Source organism: Natator depressus, chromosome 3 (assembly GCF_965152275.1).
Source record: "Natator depressus isolate rNatDep1 chromosome 3, rNatDep2.hap1, whole genome shotgun sequence".
Taxonomy (NCBI): domain Eukaryota; kingdom Metazoa; phylum Chordata; order Testudines; family Cheloniidae; genus Natator; species Natator depressus.
Genome location: NC_134236.1, coordinates 75,575,258 through 75,584,304, shown reverse-complemented (window position 1 = coordinate 75,584,304; position 9,047 = coordinate 75,575,258). Strand labels below are relative to the sequence as shown.

General features: G+C 39.0%; 1 long non-coding RNA gene across 1 annotated transcript; it reads right to left on the bottom strand.

The window, feature by feature from the left end:
* Positions 1–524: 524 nt before the first annotated feature.
* Positions 525–7,072, bottom strand: LOC141983922 (uncharacterized). Its single transcript, XR_012638579.1, has 3 exons — positions 6,976–7,072; positions 962–1,065; positions 525–698 (listed from the first exon to the last, which is right to left on the bottom strand). It is a non-coding gene; the product is annotated as an uncharacterized LOC141983922 (long non-coding RNA).
* Positions 7,073–9,047: the final 1,975 nt, after the last annotated feature.

The following is a 9,047-nucleotide window of genomic DNA, read 5'->3' as shown; positions in this document are numbered from 1 at the left end:
GAAACCCCTCCTGGTTTCATCTGAGAGTCTCAGTAGAAAGAGAACCAGGATACCTGGTGCTAAAGTCTCCTCAAATCCCACAAAGCTTTAGTGAAGATCTGATGCTCTGGCTGATGCGCTGGAGTTTGCTTAGTTGATAGCTGATACAAATCGTATTTCCAGGAAAATTTGTGCACTGCAGTCCCAGATGTCAGCCAGATGATACAAGGATATTTTGACTTGGAATCCTTTTTGTCCCCTTTCTTGTTTTGCTTAAGAAGAAAAGAATTGCTTGTGTGCTGTTTACAAAGGTTTCAGCATGCTGTGTACTATTTTAGCTGCTAACACAAACAGCCTCCTGGATAATCAGAATTTTTTTTGCATTCCTCTTCATCCAGACAAAGAAGCAATCATCAGTTACAATCCCACATGTGAAATACAAATTTAGCACCATGAAAATGAAAACTAAAGTAATTTGTACCTTTATTATTCCAAGGGGATTCATTCTTGCTCCGTTTACGATGAAATATTTCCTCTCTTGAACTCAAAGTTGTATAAATGTCACCAGCCATGAACTGAATCATAATAAGAAGATGATATCTTGGCATTTCTGGTACCAAGCCATAATGACTAGGCCAGCTAGTTAGCACATGTGGTTAAAATGGTATTCATGCTCTTTATATACAGTTTGTTTTCTTAGGTCGCATCAGCGTTGGACTCTTTGGGGTTGGTAACATGAAATGGAACATGAATAAATACATTTTAGAGCAGCTCTGATTTTTAATTAATGTTGAGCAAACAAATTAACATCACCAACAAAAACCTTTCAAACTATTTCTTTATGCAAAGAACATTTCTTCCTAATAAGAACTCAGTCATGGAGCTACAAGGTAAAAAATGAAGTGTACAAGTGGTAAAGGATGTCAGCCACATAACATCAGGATCTGGACGCTTTATCATGAGAGACTTGAAAAATACTTACAACAGAAACAACCACTGCCATTCTCCGACTTTCTTCTGATGAGGGATCCACCAGAATAAAAATGTGTGTATCTTCTGCTGTGCTCATCTGCACTCTCTCCCACTCTATAAATAGATATGTAGTTACTTAGGGTTTGTTATATACATATAGGTCATGCAATGGAAATTAAATGATATATGTATATTTCATACACACACAGTCCATATATAACTTTTAATGTGAATAAATTTTGGACTCTTATGAGAGATACTATTAGCACGGCCTTGAGGTAGACATTGTGGAAACATTGTAGAAGTGTCCCATCACAGCTCTGCTTCCAAGGTCAGAAATATTAGCGTTACCTTAGGGTATGTCTTAACTGCAGAGTTAACTTGAGTGATTGGTACCATGGATTGGCTTAGCCTGGGTCTGGGCAGCCATAGTGCAAAGCCAGATTCAAGTGTGTCTAGTCGATTATACTCACTTGTATGGGGCATTAGGATCTCTGGAGGCATATCCCCTGGTTCTTAGTGTGGTAGTAAGCTGAGCAACTGTATGATTCTTTCCCAGTGAATTGTATTCTTCTGGGTACATGGGTGGGTGGGAGTTGTGGGACGGAATTGGAGGATTATCAGCACTCGAGTGGCTTAGCCTGTGTTCACACTGCAGTATTCGTGCTTTAGCTGATATCCCAGGATGGACCAGTTAAGACATCACCACACTCAGGTGAGAGTAATTTTTGTGTGTGCAGGAGCTAGGTTAGGGACAACCCCTACAAATGCCCATGTTAACTCTGCAGTAAAAACAAGGCCAAAGATAACTTTAAGATGCTGACCTTGCAAGCAGAGTGGTGCTAAGAAGCTTCCACAGTGCTTGCCCACACTGCCTAGCTCAAGGCAGTTCTATTAGTATCTTCTCATATGAGTTTAAACTATAGATCTCACCTACAAACATAGGAAATGTGGAAGAAATGAAATAGTCTGCCTGTCAGCAACTCCTTCACTTGATCCTGACTCTGCTCAAATCTTTATTCATGCCTTCATCACTTCTGTCTCAGCTATTGCAATTTATTCTTTTATAACCTTCCCAGATCCTGACTCCCTACACTTGGGGGCCACTAGGCTCTGTCTGTTCATGATTACCTGTATAGAATACAAAACTGCCTACCTTTCTGTTTTTAAAATTTCTTTACAGACTCTGGGTGAAATCCTGGCCCTATTTAAGTCATTGGTACCAATCTTATTGATTTCCTTGGGGTGTCTGTCTATTTTCATGCAGCCTTCCCTATCTGCTACACCTGGATCCTGTCTCTTCCAGTGATTATCTAATCTGTGAGTCACTCTTTCTTAAGGTGGCCAGCTTTAAACTGTATGAGCCAAATCCTGCTCTTGGTTACACTAGCATTATTCCAGAGTTAATGTGAATGGAGTCACTCTGACTTTACACTCTTGCAAATGAGAGGAGATTTGGTTTAAGAGCGCTTAAGTGAGTCACTGCTGACCCACCCATCTCCTTTCTTCCCAGCCATGGAGTCACCTAGCCCTAGGGCCTTGATTCTGCAATGAGCAGTAGGTGAGCAAACTTCTGCACTGGTGCAGAGTGCTTTGGAGGATTCAATGGGGATTTTGTACTTCTAGGTCACTAGCGTGCTTTTGCGAATCCCATCCTAAAGCTCAACTTCCAATTTTTCTTTCTGCCTTTGGTGGATGTTCAGTTCTAACTGGCAAGGATTTGTGATACTCCAGGTGATGAAAACTATGTCAAAAGAACACTGTTGTATTGCCAGTGCCCCTCAATACTAACCTGCATTAACTGCAACCTTGGGCTCCCCTCGAGTAGATCAGCTGCACTAATTTTGTGTGATGGCTACATTTGACTAATATATGTGAGACCACCACACAAATTTTCATGTGTCATGAAACCAGAATCTAAATCCAGGCCTTTAGGACTCCTCTCTACCCTTCATTTCTGATCAGTATATTTAGAAAGGAAAGACAGAACTATTGCATTTATATGCAAGATATCTGGCTGGATTTGATGTTTGCATTTTTGAGCTTATGGCTTACTGAATTGTAATACTTTCCACGATAATTCTGACTGCTCTGTTCTGAAGGATTTGTATTCCAAGTAGCGCATGCACAAGAATAAAGATTTTGATTGCAGCTTTAATATCAAAGTAATATGTTTCAATTGACTAAGCAGGCCACTAACAATTTAGATAAAAGGATGCAATATAACAATTAATGAGCTATACACAAATTCCTCATTGTTCATTAACCCTTCAGAGATGCAAACATGTACTGTATATGCCTCCTGCTTAGCATTCATTTTCCTGGCAATATGGAAAATGACCGAGTTCTAATAATATGCTGGTAAGAGCTTGTTTTAATGTATGGTAATGTACGTGGATATACATTACAAAATAATACATACACAGCACTGGTAACAGTTCTAACAGAGATAAACATAAGTGAAACTCCATAATGGAATTTACTGTACTTTCTACAGAATGGAACTTTTTACAAAAGTTGCCATCTCAAGCAGAGAGAGATTTGCAAGTTCAGACAGCCCGCGGCAGGATATTTTGAGTAGACCTCACAATTCTACCTGAAAGTACAGTAGGTCAAGGGCAATCAGGGAGCAGGTTACATTTGCCTTATTCTCTGCCTCAGTCCTAACACAAAGAAAAGCAGTTTGAGCCCTGATCTAATTTGTAAAAGCTTAGCAGCATAGTAAACTCTTACGATTTTATCATGAGTCTCACAATATTTGGTATTTTTCTAAAAGCCCCTCAGGAGAATTTCAGCACTTTCTCATTTTTTTAAAAGTAACATAGCTTCATTATTGAGGTGAAAAGCTTCAAAATGTGACCCCTAAATGCTCAAAAAAATAGGCAAATACAAAGAACCCCAAACGGACTATTTTTTCTAAATCTCATGATTTTTTGAATACTTTGGGGCTGGCAATGCTTCCTAGTAACTACTGCACTGCAAATCTTGCCATTCCCTCCCTCTTGGCCCCAACAAGCCTCTCCTTGGCCCTGACACGTCTCCTTCACTGAGGAATGCAGGGAGGGAGGTAGAAGAGCTGACTCTCCTGGTTGCACATCTGTTAGGAATCCCCCCCACACTCCGTTTGCACTGTGTGTGCATTTGCATGTTTGTGTGAGGGAATACTGGGTCTAAAAGGGTGGGTGTGTATTGACATTGGGCCAGATTCTCAGCTGGTGTAAATCAGCATAGCTTCATTGGCAAAAAAAAAAAAAAAATGTCACAGCACTCTAACTAAGGGCTTCTCTACATAGCCCTGTAGTGTGGACTGTGGGTTGTGTGAGCAGCAGGACTACATTAACATGAACTAGGTACCCTTCAGTTCACACTTGCATATCTACACAGCACAGTTACAGCGCAACACTTCAGAAGCGAGCTACAACTCACACTCTCGTAGTCTGCATTGTGGGGCCATGTGGACAAGCTCTAAGAAAGTAGGACAACCCTGACTAAGGATTGCAGCAGGACAGTTCTAGATCTCTTGACATAGGTTCAGATTTCAATGAATCTTGGATGGAACACCAACCAACAAACTAGGGTGTCAAGCGATTAAAAAAATTAATCGCGATTAATCACCCTGTTAAACAATGATATAATACCATTTATTTAAATATTTTTGGATGTTTTCTACATTTTCAAATATATTGATTTCAATTACAACACAGAATACAAAGTGTACAATGCTCACTTTATATTTATTTTTTATTACAAATATTTGCACTGTAACAAACAAAATACATTTTCTTTTTCAATGCACCTAATACAAATACTGTAGCTCAATCTCTTTATCATGAAAGTTGAACTTACAAATGTAGAATTATGTACAAAACCCCCTGCATTCAATAAAACAATGTAAAACTTTAGAGCCTGCAAGTCCAATCAGTCTTACTTCTTGTTCAGCCAATCGCTCAGACAAACAGGTTTGTTTACATTTTCAGAAGATAATACTGCCTGCTTCTTGTTTACAGTGTCACCTGAAAGTGAGAACAGGTGTTCGCATGACACTGTTGTAGCCGGTGTCACAAGATATTTACATGCCAAATGCGCTAAAGATTCATACGTCCTTTCATGCTTCAACCACCATACCAGAGGATATGCATCCATGCTGATGACAGGTTCTGCTCGATAACAACCCAAAGCATAGCAGACTGATGCATGTTCATTTTCATCATCAGTACAAGGTTGATTTTCTTCTTTGGTGGTTCGGGTTCTGTAGTTTCCACATCTGAGTGTTGCTTTTTTAAGACTTCTGAAAACATGCTCCACACCTCATCCCTCTCACATTTTGGAAGGCATTTCAGATTCTTAACTTGGGTCGAGTGCTGTAGCTATCTTTAAAAATTTCACATTGGTATCTTCTTTGCATTTTGTCAAATTTGTAGTGAAACTGTTCTTAAAACGAACAACATGTGCTGGGTCATCATCCGAGACTGAAATATATGGCAGAATGCAGGTAAAACAGAGCAGGGGACATACAATTCTCCCCCAAGGAGTTCAGTCACAAATTTAATTAACACATTTTTTTTTAATGAGCCTCTTCAGCATGGAAGCATGTCCTCTGGAACGATGGCTGAAGCATGTGAGGCATATGAATCTGTAGCTCATCTGGCACATAAATATCTTGCGACGCCAGCTACAACAGTGCCATGTGAATGCCTAGTCTCATTTTCAGGCGACGCTGTAATTAAGAAATGCGCAGCATTATCTACCGTAAATGTAAACAAACATGTTTCTCTTAGCAATTGGTTGAACAAGAAGTAGGACTGAGTGGAGTTGTAGGCTCTAAAGTTTTACATTGTTTTGTTTTTGAGTGCATGGAAAGATGCCCATTAGCGTCAACAGGCTTTGGCTCAAGCCCACTGTCCTGAAAGCTAGAACCCCCACCTGCTATACTGACGGTATGTCAATATTCAAATGAAAACACGATAGCAAATCCTCTCCCTTGTTTTCAGCCCAAGTAAGTGGGTTTGAGTCGGGTGCCTTGCAGCGATGGAGTGGAGGATGGAATCCTCCTTTCCGATGCCGTGAAGCAGCATTAGCACCACCATTTTGTGGCTGCTCCTGCCGCTTAATGGCAGCAGTAGCTTTTACAGCCATTACTTTCTCTCTTGGATGCAAAAGGAAACGGCCACTATATCCGTCAGAGCTTTAATCCAGGAAGGCTTTGATAACTATTCATTATGTAACATGCAAGTATTCTGTGTTCACAAAAGGCCTTATTTGTGCTAAATAGTGCCTTACTTCATGAGCACTCTTATAGACTCCAATGTTATTATTATTATTTATTTATATTATCATAGTACCTAGGAGCGTGGATCATGGACCAGTGTCCCATAGTGCTAGGTGCTGTACAAACACAGAACAGAAATATGGTCCCTGCCCCAAGGAGCTTATAATCTAAGTACAAGACAAAAGACAATAGATGGATATAGAGAGATGGGGGAGTACAAGAAACAATGAGATATTAAGACTCTTAAAATCTAGCGTTAAGAGGCAATTATTACCTCCTCCTCTGAGCATATGGAGGACCTCAGCGGCAGCTGAAAGGAGGAAGCTACTTAAATTTTCTGGGCTTCAACTGTCCAATCTGTAATATGGGAATAATGACATCCTCCCTGGTAAAGTGCTTTGAGATCCTTGGATGAGAAATGCTATAAATGACTTTTCCAGGTGGTTGATTAATACACAAAGGTTACATTATCTCATGAGATTGCAGCTTTGCAGATTTCCTGGCTTTGCAAACATATTTATTTTATACAAACATTAGCTTCAGATGATACATATCTAATTTTAAGAGAGGATCACCAGGGGATGATAATCATATACTTTTATTCTAACACACTTGCCTGCAATACAAATAATTCATACAAAATGGCCACAGATCTAAATAAATTATAAAGAAGACAGACTACCAAAATAACCTGTGGTTTTAGAATTGGGAGTCTTTATTACTTTGGAAGGAGGATTTCAGAAAAAAAATCTTACCTTGCATTTTTTTCCCTCTGGTGCATCAAAGTTAAAAACCAAATCAATACCATCTTGGTATTAGACGGTGGTGACAGCATGTGGACATCAGAGCTGTAATTAAAAAGCCATTCAGCTCACTTGGTAAAATGTAATTTTAGCTGTAGTCACTAGCTGTTTCCAAGCAATCTATTTACCCCAAAATATCCTCAGGCATGGATGGGAGAGTGTGAAATGATGGAGTTTTAGTCATCCTCATACATAACAAATTTCAATTATAATTCCTACTGTAAAAAATGTTATAATAATATTGTATTGAAGTCCCCATGCTAACTGGCACCAGTGATAGAAGAACAGAAAGAAACTTTTCTGTTTTACTGCACCCATTATTCTCATTTTACATGGGTGTTCCTCCATGAGTTTGGTGGAAAGCAAATTCAGTCAGCTGACTCATTCCACCTGTCACTGCTGCCCAGTTGTGGTGCTCACTCTAGCAAAATGTTCTGGAATGTGATGCTAAAAGATTTCCTTTTGAGATGCATTGGCACAAGAATTTCCTTTGCTCCCTAAAGAGTGCTAGAACTTTTACTTTACCCATTGTTTCAGAATTTGCTTAGGGGTTTAAGAGCACCCGCTAACAGTAATAAATACATTAGTAGTAATGATAAGAAATTAAATAATAAGCACTTTTAGAGCAGTTTCTATTTTGTAAGCTACCAGCATTATCCAAGTAAACTTTATAACATGTCTGAGGTAAATATTCACCCTACTTTACAGATGGGGAAACTGAGATAAAAAGGCAAAGGGCCAAATCTTGCCACTCTTTTGGAGAATAAGTTCCTTACTCTTCAATTCAAGCCTGATCCAACTCCCACTGAAATAAAATGGGAATCTTTTCATTGGCTTCAATGGGAATCAGCCTTTTTGTCCCAAGATCATATAGGCCACCAGTGCCAGAGCCATGAATAGAACTCAGGAGTTGTCACCTTTGTGCTCAGATAACTAGAGCAGATTAACAGGTGACAAAATATTCACAAAGTGCCATATTGAGATATATATCTCTATCTCTGTCTCACAGGACTGGTGTGTAAGTCAATCTGCCAAATATCCTGCCTTAGTTTCATCCATTAGATCAGAAGTAAAGAAATAAGGAAAGCTATTTTGGAAAAAATGGTGGGCTGGGATGATCTTATAAAATGTATTCAGGGCTTAAATTGAACAATTTAACACTCTGAAGCTTAAGTAAAAAAATAATGGAAGGCAAATCTTTGAAGTGGTGGTATGTGTATAAGCCTCTTGTCCCCTCCAGCGGGGAAAAAAAAAAGAAAAGAAGAAGAAGAAGAAAAAAAGTCAAGGCTTCAGACAAGCAATATTAACCATTTGAATGATCCATAAAAATATTTGTTGTGCAGAGCAATTGCTTGTTTGCAATATTAGAGAAAAGTTACTAAAATGGGTTTATTCTGCCTCTCTGTATAAAATCATTTGGGATATATGTTTTGTAGTTCTTCCTTGGTAGATTCATTCTTTCAGGTGCAACCAAATACCCTTCCCCCCCCAAAAGAGCAAATAGACTGTATAATCAGAAATTCTCTGCACATACTCTGTTATTTCTGTGTTGCTCTTGCTTGAAGCACATGTTTAACATTTCACTTGACTTGAAAACTCAGTAAGGTACATGGATTAAGGAAAAAAAAGCCAAAGGTTGAAAGGATGAATGGCTTAGTGAATAAAGCATTGGGCACTTACAGTACTGCTGGCATTGAGCACAAGAAATCAATCCTGCAGTCCTCAAAAGAGTGAGTAAAGAAACTAAAATATATCCAACTTGGTCAGCCCAAATTTGCTGAACCAAAAGCCTAACTGAACAAAGACATCCCAAACCTGCAGCTTGGGTTAAAGAGCTAAGAAGCTAACCCAGTACAATAGGCTTTATTTATACTGTTTACCCTTTTGAATGTATGTATACACAATTTAAGCTAAAGATTTTCAGACCATAATGTGAAGTAGTGCTTTAGACAAATATGAGAAAGAAAAAGTCCAGCAAGTTATTTCATTAAACAGAAGTGGCTTCTATGCATGCAAAATTCTTT